The sequence below is a fragment of the Dasypus novemcinctus genome, chromosome 1 (assembly GCF_030445035.2).
Source record: "Dasypus novemcinctus isolate mDasNov1 chromosome 1, mDasNov1.1.hap2, whole genome shotgun sequence".
NCBI lineage: Eukaryota > Metazoa > Chordata > Mammalia > Cingulata > Dasypodidae > Dasypus > Dasypus novemcinctus.
In genome coordinates, this window is record NC_080673.1 from 30,686,810 (window position 1) to 30,700,380 (window position 13,571).

The following is a 13,571-nucleotide window of genomic DNA, read 5'->3' on the forward strand; positions in this document are numbered from 1 at the left end:
AGTGGAGCACACAAATCAGCACTACTGATTCCCAGGAAGAAATTTTGTGTCACAGCAGGTATCTGAAAACAGTAATCATCCTTTGCTGGAAGCTGTTGTTTAAAATGCCCAGGGGTATGTTTTTAGAGTTACAACAGGTGTCAGTCTAAGAATAGCAAAATATGACTATGCTAACACGTAAAAAAATGTCCTTAGCCAGCAAAACATCTCATTTATATATAGATATCTCTTAAAATATGCCAAACTCTCTGTATGTACTTAATGATTTCTGGTAGTGATAGAAACAAAGCTACTTTAAAATTTTAACAACATTTGAATATTTCAATTTTAACAATTAACAAAAAATAAAATATTATTTTAAAACTCCATATTGAAAAATCAGTTACATGTATTATTGGGAGGAGGATTTGTTTAAGTTTCTGGTTCACTTCATAGTTAAATGTACTGTTTCTTAATTTCTTTTTCTACAGATATTGATAGATTTCTTTAGAAGTTCTCTTTTTGTTTAATGAAACTCAACCAATCAAAATTACACTATTTTCTATTTACTCCTTTCTAAGAACTTAATGACTAATTTTATGGTAGGATGTAAACAATGAAAAGAAGCACTCTGTCTTATGACTTTTCAGTTCATTATTATGTATCTGTGAAAGAAAGTAACATGGTATCGCCTATATCAGAAATTTATATTTCCAGATAATAATAGAGAGTCTGAATAAAATGAAGTAACATATGTGTGGAATTTAGGTTCATATTTTCTTTCTTAGAACAATGACTTAAAAATGGTTTCTTGTGTATGCTGTAAACTTTAGTTCAGCTTCTATTGATATATATTTTCAGCAAGTCTTTCTCTCCAGGGTCATCACTGTTCCTTGCATCAGTGAAAAACATTGAAACCTACAGAAATATCTCTCCTCTACAACTTTCAATATTTACAGAAGGTAAACATTGGACTAAGATACTCTGTGGCCTCTAAAGAAACTGTTTTTGCTTTATTCTTCCTAAGCAATAAAGGAATCCTACAAAGAAATCATCAGTAAAGAATATAGCATCTCACTTGAAAGTTTATCTATAAGAGCTTCACAGACATAAAGTAAACCATTATTTTGACCATTATTTTCCTTGAAGAGATAAAGCACCTTTTCCATGACCTACACAAAATATCAAAAATTCAATATTATTTGTATATCAACTATACATATATACAAATAATAATAATATATATGTATACATATGTGTGTACATATTAATATATTGGCCCCAGGATTGTCCCCTAATAATCCAAGCATGTATAACCACAATACTGCATTTCTGTGACCACCTTAACATAATCTAATATTGAGATATGACACAAATACCTATCTTTCCTGTTATGCAGGAGCACTCTCCTGTTGGTAGGAAGAGTGCTTTCTTGCCTGACTAGACATTGACTTTCTTGCCTGACTAGACACACATCACAGTTGGACAAAACTAAGAGAAAGCAGAGCTAAAAAAAACCTTCACATAACCTATTCTCTATTCTGAATGTTTGTGTCTAATCCTGTAGACATATGTTTACATGTGGCAATCAATATTTCTTCTCCTCCTCTTCATTTTTCAACTCAACTTGAGTTTTTAGCATTTTCAGTGAAAATTTTTGTGGTTAAAATGACTTAAGCAATCTATGTATTACAACAAGAAAATATAGTATTAGATATAGATTAAATAGCATTTTATGTGACAATGGATATATCATTAATTTTTTTCTTTAAAGTGCAAAGAATAGGCATTAATTCATTCATTTAAGATATTTATTAAATGTTATCATATGCAGGGCATGTTTAGACTCTGTCCTTGTAGCAATAGCAAAAGTAAAAGAATGACTATTTCTAACTCCAAACAAATTATAAAGGAAATCTGTCATATACAGTGACATTGGAACAAGAGTAAAGAAGACTGCTTTAAATTGAAGTTCTTCAGACTTTGGAAATAAATAAATTGTTCTCTACAAACAAGAGTCTCTTATTCAACAGGCTATGTGAAGACTCTCTTTTTCAAGTATAAGATCAAGGTATGTGGGTAGCCATAAGAAAAAGGAGGACTCTTGAGTCGATGGTCAGATTATAGAAAAGAGCACAAAATGGACAGATGAAATAGAGGAATTCGGGTTAACTTTTATTTTCTACAAACCAATCTCTTGATGACAATGAGATTCGCAAAATGGAGGAGTGAGAAAATGTTTGCCAATTTACAAAACCAAGAAATTGTGTCTTGATGGGCTATATTTTGAATCAAACTCTCCTCCAGAATTAGAAAACCTGTACTAAACTGCTTCTGGAAAAAAATATATATAATAAGATTTTTAAAAGAGTTTTTTTTAGATGTATAATCCAATTTGAAGACTTTGATTACTTTAATTCACCCCTATTTCTTATGCAGTGAAGAGATTATCCATTACCAGTTAATTTTACTTTCTAATAAAATGAGAAAATGAAAATTTATCGAATAATGTTTGCTGTTATAATGGCCTTTCAAAAATGCTCTTGATCCATGTCCTAATCCTTGAAATCTATGAACATGCTATATTACATGGCAAAAGGAACTTTGCGGATGCAGTTAAGCCAAATACATTGAGATGTGGAGAATATTTGGATTATCTGAGTGGATACCATATAATCACAGTTTCTTCATGAAGGAAAGAAGGAGGCAAGAAAATCAGAAAAGAAAATTTGATGACAATAACAGAGGCTGGATAAGGAATGCACGCTACCACTAAAGTCTGGAAAAGACAAGGAAATGGATTCTCCCCTAGATACTGCAGAAGGAATGTAGTTTTACCAACATTTTGATTTTCGGTCTTATCTCCATAACTGTAGAATAATAAATATTGAAAAAAATAGTAAATTCGTGTACAATATCTAAGTCAGAGGTATTTTGTTACAGCAACAATAGCAAACTTATACTTCTATATTTACCTATATCCATATTTTTGGAACATTTTTATAAAACAAAAACCAAAATTGTTATTAATATATATATGTATATATGTTTATATATGCATATCTATATTATATAAAATATATAAAATTTGTCTGAATATTTCCAAATACTTCCTTCAGTTTATCTTTACACTTTCTTTTCTAAGTATAGTCATTCAAAAAAATAATGATGACAAGCTTATGCAGTTCACCTTCTTTTAGGGTGTCTTATTTTCTCTATAAGAAATGCTCATTTCCTAACCCAAAACTCAAACTTAAACGACAGGCAAAAAAGATTTCTCATCCTTCAGTTACATTTTTTTTCAAAGCTGTATTTGTTTTCTGACAACCTCAATAGATGTTTTGATTGCATTTGAATTCTAAACACAAATTTCCCTCTGATTGGTAGGGCAGAATTCAGAGCTTAAAAACCTGTATCTTGTTTTCGCAGAGGATTGCCTAAAAGGTTTAAAGTAGGTGCTCAATAAAAGGCCATTGAATTTAAAAATACATAATATTTTTAATAAAATGACAAAAGCATAATTTTCCTGGGTCTTGTGTTTTTTTTCTCCCCCCTACTTCCCAGAATGATGGGGAAAGAATTTTTACATCTTTCAGCAGAATTCGTGAAAAATTACAGGACCGATCACATTGTTATATTCGATAAGTGGAAGTTAAGAACAAAGAAAAACATTTCACTAAACATAAAGTCAAACACATTTTTCTTTAATTCTATACCTAAATATCCTTAAAATTGCCATTTACAAATCTTTATTATTTGACCCAATAATAGAAAAACATTTTGTACTTATCAATCATAATTTATCAGGAAGCAAGTTGATACAATAAATAGCATGAGTATAAAATTATAAAAAGATGCCACAAAATAAATTCCTGATATAAAAAATATATAAACTCAATCTAGTAAATATGCTTAACTCAAAGAAAATACATAACACCAAATGAATGTCACAAGAGATTTCCTTACTTTGCCATTCATTTTTGTAGTTGTTTTCAATAAGCATTTGCCTTGGTGGCATGAGGCACTACTATCCTCCCAGTTCTATGATAGTGAACTGTATTAGAATTTAATTTGAATTTTTTGACAGCAATATATACCCATAACTTTTTAAAAGGAATTATTTTACAAGGATCAAAATAAAAGCTACTGATATCTATCACACATCACCTCTCTCTTCAGAGATGCAAACATTAGAAATCCATTCAAAAGTTTATTCTCTTACATATTTTAAATATCATCTTTATATTGCTATTTCTTTTTGTTTGTTTTTAGTTTTACATTGTATTAATTGATTTTCTATCACAGAATTTGATTTGATGATTTAGTTTTTTAAAACAGGTGCCCCTCCATCATACCCTAGCATAAATGAATTCCAACATTCTTTTCCTTCCACAATTTTCTCACTGTTATCATATAATTTTAGGTTCAATCAGCATGTGGTGTTTGAAAATACTGGATTTTTTCCCCAAAACTAAAGCATGTAATGCACTATAAGTATACTTTCTTTCTTTTACAACAATGTTTTTTCCCTGGAGTTAGTAATATTTCATTTTTTATATTTCCATAAATAACATAATTTCAACATCCAGTCCTAAAACTGAATTGTAATTATGTTCTCCATAATTAACAAACACAGTATAATTTATCTGTTTAATTTTAGGTTTTCATAGTATTCTAGATTTCTTCTCAGTTTTTAAATATGATAGTTTTTCACATGATCCTAAGATTTTCCTTTCTCTTCTAAGAGTAGCCTTTCCCTCTTTATTCCCATGCCTACCTTCATCTTTGTGTACCCCATATTTCGGTTGGATGCAGTTATTTCTAGTTATTTGGATATGAATATTTTGAGTGAAGGTTAAGTTCACTTGTCAACTTGGCTAGGTTATGGGTCCAATGGTTTGGTACTGGAAACACTAGTCTGGTTGTTAGTGTGAAGGTGTCTCCTAGATGGATTTTCATCTACAATTTAATGAATTTACAGCTGATTAAATCTATAATTAAGAAAGGATCTTGCTTTCAACAATGAGGGGAATGTCCTCATACAATCAATTGCAGGTTTTAAAGTCAAAGTTGATGAATTCAGCAGCAGTCGGAAAGGTTTTCTGTCTCTACTACAGCCAGCCATCTTCTCTTGAAGATTTCAATTTTAACTTCATTGAAGTTTCAGACTTGTAGGACTTTCCCTACAGATTTTGGACTTGTCAATTCCCATTGTCTATGTGGACAATTACTATTGTATGCTACATAAATACATACATGTGTGTATAAACACACACACATATATTCTCTCAGTTCTGTTGCTCTGGAAAACCTAACTAATATGGGCCCTTTTGAAAATGTATTTAGTTTACTTTCACTCTCAAACAATAATTCATTGGATACAAGTATCTAAATTGAAATGCATTTTTCCTAAGAATTACGAAGGCCTTGATCCTTTGCCTTCTAGACCTGTAGTGCTGCTATTGAGAGGTATCTGTGCCACTCTGGGTCCATGAGGATTCCTTCTTTTCACACCAGTTTTAAAAAAAACTTTGGAATCATTCTTTTTAAAAAAAATTGTAATAGTGTGTGTTCACATGAAACTTCGTTTTATCTATTTTTCAGATATTTCTATCTGTAAACACATGTACCTTATTTCTCAGAAACATTCTTGTATTAGTCCTTGATCATTCTCTCCCCTCCACTCTCTCTGAGATTTTTGCCAGTAAGTGGATTCTCTAAAATTTTTATCTTTTAGCTTTTTTAAATTTAATTGTATTTCTCTTTGTTCTGCTTTCTTAGAGATATTTATTGGAACTCTTTTATTTTCTCTTAATTTTCTATTTTTATAGAAAATTTATTATTTTATAATATTTTATATAAAATATTCTTTTTTCTTTAAATTTATACATTTTATTTTAATTATAGCATATTTTTTCTTTAAATTAATATATTTTATTTATTTTAGTATATCAATTATTGAATGTTTACTTTGTGGTATTTTTTTCTCTATTCTTTGTACTACTCTTTTATTTGACTTTCTTTTTAGTTAGTTTATTTTGTTTGGTGTTTGTTAGCTATGGATGTATGTATGTTTTGATTTCTTTTTCATATTAGAGGATTTCCTCAAATGTATGATTATGCTTGACATTTGTTGTATATTTAAGAATGATGCAATAAAACATTATTAGGAGGTTAGAGCATGTGGGGGTTATTGACTAGAGGACTTAATTAAAAGATGTTAGGTAGGAACTCAGCCATTTCAATATAAGAATTCTAATAGTTGATTTATTGGATTACTCTAATGAAACACAATGAACTCTGAATAAGTGAATCAAAGACAAGCTAAAATTTGGTTAACACATGCACAAATACTATACTCTCATATCCTAATAATCAGAATGGCTGAACAGTTTGTGTAGCTTCATTCTTTCAGAATTGTGATTTATTCCTATTCAATAATGAATAAACCTCATTTGAAAATCTGTTTAACAAGTTCTGAACTAGATAGCACAATTAGAAAATTAACTCCATATTTATTTCATAATAACAATAAATGTGAAAACATAATTTTCACCACAGTTTCCAATCCCATTCTATTATCCTAATCAACTTCTATTTGTTGATATAAAACCTGAAATTCAACCATTAATTTATTGTTGTTATATTTGATTTCCATTTTGTTGTTTTGATACCAAAAGGCTGGCAGGTTGATCCAAGGTCAATGACCTGAAAAAGGGATTTTTAAAAAATGGGAATCAAGATAAGAAGAGAAAGAGAATAATAGTAATGATAATACAACAAAGGTAGAAGAAGAACCATATAAGAGCTAGGAAACTAAATAATAGGAGTAAAAAATCATAAAAAATACAAAGGAATAAGAATAAATAAAGGTGAAATAGAACAAAAATAAAACAAGAAACAAAATAGAGAGAAAAACAGAAGGAATTAAAAAACTGGACAGATGAGAAGAGAAATAAAGGAAAGAAAAAAAAAAGGAGAGAAAGAAAAAATGAAGACCAAACAGGAAGAGGTGGAATGAAAGAAAAGCAATAGAAGTCAAAAGATAGAAAAAGGAAGGAAAGGAAAGAAAAAAATAAAGTGGGCTGAAAAAATAAGTAAAGGGGGAAAAAAGGGAACAAAGAAAGGGAAATGACAACAAACGAGAAACAAAACAGCCATAAGAAAAGAAAACCCAGGATAAACAGCCTTCCTTCTTGGGTTTTGTATTAGTCAGCCAAAGAGGTGCTGATGCAAAATACCAGAAATTGGTTTGTTTTTATAAAGGGTATTTATTGGGGTAGGAGATTTTAGACACCAGGCCATAAAGCATAATTTACTTCCCTCACCAAAGTCTATTTTCACATGTTGGAGCAAGATTCCTGGGCATGTCTGTGAGGGTTCAGGCTTCCTGGGTTCCTCTGAGCTCAGCTCTGCTGTTTTCTCCCCAAGGTCAGCTATAGACTATGAGCCTCTTCTAGTTTGCTCTCTCCACAAGGTCAGCTGTATACTATCAGGTGAACAGCTCTGTCTCTCTCCCTGGGGTTTCTGCCATGTCTAAGGACCTGTCTCTATTCTTCTGTGTTCTTCTCCTGGTGCAGGTCCTCTCTTCCCAGGATTTGCTTCTCTTTCCTCTGTGTGCTTACTTCCTGGGGCTCCAAATCAAAACTCCAACATCAAAATATTCCAGTATCAAAAAGCTCCAACTCTGTCCTTTGCCATGCCACACCGCAATGCCCCAAGCATAGCCCTAATCATAACTTAATCATGCCCAGATATGACCAAATTACAAACATAATCCAATATCTATTTGTGGAGTTCATAACTATATCAAACTGCTACAGGCTCCTAGGAACCTCATCAGGCTGCTGGTGCTCATCTCTTAATCACTCTTCAGCCTGTCCCACAGGTGATGCACCCAGTTTCAGTGAATTAAAAAATAAAGGGAAAAGAAAAAGAAAAAAAAATAGACCCCTAAAAATGTAAAACAAAACAACAAATCTCAGTCTCTACATTCCCTGCCGTAAGGTGCTAGCTGTGTGCCTGCTAACTGGGTGGATCTCTCCCTGGATCTCTTCTCTTATGAGGTACCAGGACTTGACCAAGGGAACTTCTGCATGCATGGCAGGAATCCCCTCATAATCTCCTGTTCTTTAGATTCACAAAGCAGCTCCCTTGGGTAGGTTTTTGCTCTTTCTCCACCCTTTTTTTTTTGAGAGAGCCGAGTAATGCCTATCTACATTGACATTTTCCTGGATATATAGAAATCCTATATCTTGAAAATGAAAAGACAAACAACTGTTTTAAAAAATGGCAGGACATTTGAATAGACACTTCTCCAAAGAAGAAATACAAATGACTAAAAAGCACATGAGATGATGCACAACATCACTAGTTATTAGGGAAATGCAAATCAAAACTACAATGAGATATCATCTACACCCATTAGACTGGTGGCTATTTAAAAAATAAGGTGTTGTAGAGGATGTGGAGGAAAGGGTACCCTTATCCACTTCTGATGGGAAAGTAGAATGGTGCAGTCATTGTGGGGAACAGTTTGGTGAAGATTCCTCAGGAAGCTAATTATAGAACTGCTATATAATCCAGCAGTCCCACTGCTGGATATATACCCAGAAGAATTGAAAGCAGGGACATGAACATATATATGCACACCAATGTTCATTGTGGCATTATTCACTATTGCCAAAAGTTGGAAACAACCCAAATGTCTATCAACAGATGAATGGATAGCAAACTGCAATATATATATACAATGGAATAATACTCAACTGCAAGAAGGAATGCGGTATGAACACACAGGATAGCATTGATGAATCTTGAAGATCTTATGTTGAGTGAAGTAAGCCAGGCACTGAAAGGCAAATATTACATGACTTCACTGATATGAATTAAGCAAATTGAGCAGATTCACAGAGCTAGAGTCTGGAAGATAGGTTTAAGGAGACAGCAAGGGCATAGGGGGTGGTGAGCTGCTGCCTATAAAGGGCAAAATCTAAGACAAAGTGCAAGTGTGTGGATGGGCAGTGGATGGGTGTGACAGTGGTGCAATGACATGATTGGTTTGGTGGTGCTGGTCTATGAGGGGAAGTAGGATGGGGATTTGGGGCTGGGGGAAGGGTCGAGGGAAGGAACAGATTAACTCTGGGAATTTGCAGGTCTGTGGTTAAACCTATAATGTTGGAAATGTCTTTGGGCAATTAGGCAGAGGAGGGCTACTGGTGTAGGTTATTGGGTGTGGGGGACTATACTGGATACTATGTACTTGGGTCAGGTTTTTATGGAATATCTAGGTGTTTATCTTATCATAGTATATTATATTAGTGGGTGGAGACTCAAACAATAAACAAGAAAATCTTAAACTCCCATTCTAGGGAGTCCTGCTATGTTCTCAATTAGAGGGACAAGAATCCTTCAAAAACATAGGCAGTGCTTAACAAAGAAAAAGAGACCAATATGTCAAGCTCTCAATATTATTGCAAGTAACGATGAGTCTTATTCTTCCAAAATTGAAACTTCATGATCTCATAAGTTCTGAAAGGAGGGGGAAGGAAGAATAGAATAGCTGTGATATAGGCCATTTTTAGAGTATTAGAATTGTTCATCATGATCTTGCAATAACAGATACAGGTCATGTTGAATTTTGTCAAAACCTATAAAAGTATACAATCGAAATGTAAATCACAATGTAAACCACTGAACATGGTTAGTAGCATGTTTTATATATTTATACCATCCTCATGTTAAATGTTGTTAGTAAAGGAGTGCAGAAGTTGGGGCACATAGAGTGTATGGGAATCGCTTGTATTCTCTATGTTACTTTTCTGTATCTTAAGGCTACTTGGAAGATAAAATGAAAAAAAAAATAAGCCACAGGAGGAATATATGGAAGAAAAAAATGCCACTGTACACACAAGACAATCTTACAGTGATGACAGTGATGAGAGACACAGTGTCTAAAATATTTTTAAACTTTATTATTTCAAAATTTTTTAATTTTTTTTGTATTTTGTTATTTTTTAATTATTATTTCAATTTCTTATTAATTTTGTTATTTTGTTGGCTTCATTTTTGGAGAGGTTTCGAATCACAGAAGGGTCACAGCACTGGTGGGGGAGGATCACTGGTGTGGAGTGGCAGTGTTATGGGAGTACACAGGAAGGGGTTCACCTGGGGCATACCTATAAGGCACATGAATATATTCAAGTTTTCGTGGGACATTGTCTCAGTGGGTGGAGATACACACAAAAACTGAAAGGGTATAGAATTCCCATTCTAGGGAGTTTTCCTATATTCTCTAATAGAACATTACAATTCACCTGAATGCAAGGGCAAGGTCTAGTGAAGGAAGACAGACCATTATGCCAGGTCCTTGACACTGATGGTTGTACTTATGAACCTTTTCTTGTGAAATTGAAACTTAGCCTGGTATTATATACTGCCTAAGAGTTTCCTCCTGAAAGCCTCCTTATTGCTCAAATGTGGTCTCTCTCTAAGTCAAACTAACCATATAGAAATATTACCTTCCCCCTGGCAAGGAATATGACTCCTGAGGATGAGCTTCACTGGCAAGAAGATATTATTGCCAAGCATCAACTAACAAGGCATCTGGAAAAACACCGGGACGAAAAGGGAGAAAGGTAAAAACAAATGAGTTTTTATGGTGAAGAAATTTCAAAGTGAGTCAGGTGGTCCTTCCAGAGGTTACACTATTGCAAGTCTCAGCAGGATCTCATTGACTGTCACAGTAAACATTGCTTCAAATAACAAAACTCCTGAGGGCTCTGGAGATATCCAGAAATTATAAGCAGGGCAGACAGTTCAGGAATTTGGCACCTAGGGAGTGGGCATTACTTTGGAATTTATGCTCCACAGTGTAACAGAGTTAGACTCATTTATAGATTTTCTACACATGGCTCTTCTACCCCTTTAATTTGAACCCATAATTAACACTATACTTGATAAATATATGCCCCACAGACGTAAATCTTTGATCCGTCCATGTGCCAGTTGAGTCCTGAATTTCAACAGAGTTGCAACACCTATTCTCCAGTTCATTGTACTCACCCAGGACAACTAACAAGGTGATGATGGTGGATAATACCAATCCTAAGGAAAAGAGAGTGTCTGTAACTGCAGGCATGTTAGCTCCATCCATCTGACCCAAGGGAACTAAGCCCATCTCAATTAGAAGCAGAGCGGGCATCACCATCCCTAAATCATCCAGATTGTGGAACAAACAATGAACTAAAGTTAACTTATTATTATTCTACTATGGACATTATTATTAGAGCAATGGAAGAACTCTTACATTGATTTAAAGGTAGGGGCCACCAGAGTCTCTGAGGGATGAGAGAGGGAAGAATAGGTGTAATATGGGGGCATTTTTGGGACATTGGATTTGTCCTGCATGACAATGCCATGATAGATAAAGGCCATTGTATATTTTGTCATAACTTACAAAATTGTGTGGGACAGAGGGTAAACTGTAATGGAAGCTATATTCCATGGTTAGTAGCTGTGCTTCAATATGGGTTTATCAATTATAACAAATGTACCACATTAATGGAAAATGATAATGTGGGAAAGTGTGGGAGGCATATGGGAATCCCCTATATTTAAAAATAATATTTATGTAATCTAAATCTTCCTTTAAAATTAAAAAAAAAATTTAAAAAATGGGAATCACAGGGATGAAGTCAATTTACTACCAGAGTTTATGCATTATGGATGTGGTCAATATAAAAGAGTTCTTAAGAGAATTGTATACCACATTCTTTTGTTTAAACATAAATACTGACATGACCATCATGTGTTATAAGTTTTTCTTGGCAGTACTGTTTTCCAGTTTTATCTATTAGTCAATGAAATTTTTTAAAATTTTGCTTATATTTATCAAGAACTTTTTGTCTCTCAAACACATAGTAAAGATTTATGTGTTTTGGAAAATGATATATGAAAAATCTATAGTATGAACACTAAAGAATTTCTGCAGTTTTCATACAGTACTCTGCAATTGTATAATTAATTAATGATGCACTTACCATTTAGATTTCTTAGAACTAAAAATTATGATAGATGGCATTTAATTCCAAAGGGAAGAGATAATGCCATGTATATAGATATTTCCATGATTTCTTTCAAAATGTTAAAGAAATTTATGAATGTAGCTTGCAAAAAAATTTTAATTACTTTCTTTTTCTTCTTGGAAAAGTATTGTTTTTACTTTAATGTATATCACAGTGCAATTATATATGAATGCAGGGAAAGTATTATTATTTTTAATATATGATTTAATTTGTATCTTTCAAGATAATTCTTAGTTATACTGAAATCAACGTCAAAATAGCTTATTAAATTCAAAGAATATGGCTCTTTAAATATATTTATGACTATTCTGATAGAAGGAAAATAATGAGTAATATTGAATCTCTTAAACTTATGACGTATATTCAATGCTTGGGCAATTAAAGAAGTTCTGTTATCTGGACATTAACCATGGTAGTAGTTTATGGCAAGTACATAATTTTGAAGAGAAATTAATATCTAAGTTTTTATAAAACTTCATCCTGAATAACTGGATTTAGAATTAACTTCTAAATGTGTCAGCTTTCACTGAAATTTCCCTCTTCTTTTTAATGATAATTTTGGTCCTATATTCCTCCTTTGTAACCATGCTGTCATGTTCTTCCTTTCTATTTAAAAGGAGGCTTATATATAAAATTTTGATTAATGTCTTACACACTGATTATAACATGAATGGGAGATTTACAACTCATATTATGAACTGGAAAGGAACTCCATCGATGCTCTGCTCAAGTGTCATAAATCCTTATCTATAGATGAGAAAACATTAACGTAAGTATCATTTGAAGTTGGTCAATTCTAAAGGCAATGATTTCAATTTATTGACCTATAGAAATAGTATAGGGAGACTAGATAGGTTTTATACTTTTTTAGCTCCCATTTATATTTGAAGAGTGTCAAATTAATCTTTTTTTCTGTCTCCCTTTTCACTCTTTCTACATTTACATGAGATCATCAGTTTTAAAATGCTTATATGCATGACAGAGAAGCATCCAGTGCTGGATCTAATCTCCCACAGCTATAAGTAAAAATAAATAAACCAAATTTCTCAGAATGAACCATGGTTGTTGTGTTTATATCATAAAATATGGTGCATGGTATATTTTCTGGGTCAACTGACTTGTTATTTTCTTCTTAAAGTTAGGTTGAGTGATTTGTTTTTTAAGTTTTCTTAGAACTTCCTTATCACTACAATTTGATATACTCTTTAATCTTAGAATGCTTTAATAGCTTCTTCAGTGAGTTCATTTCTCCAGTCAATATCTTGTATTCATCACTTTTCCCCAAACTTCACCAATCTAACTTATCTAATAATATCAGGACAGTGTTGTCTAATTTAAACGGAATAAAGCTAGGTGGTAGGCTCTTTCAAGAGGGAGAAAAATAGCCAAGATCAAGTGCTGGATAGTATAACTGAAAGTAAACATAATAACTCAAAGATGAGATTTTTCAAATACTCATTTTATATTATTTTATTTACTTTTTTTGCTTCTAGCAATAAGTTTTTA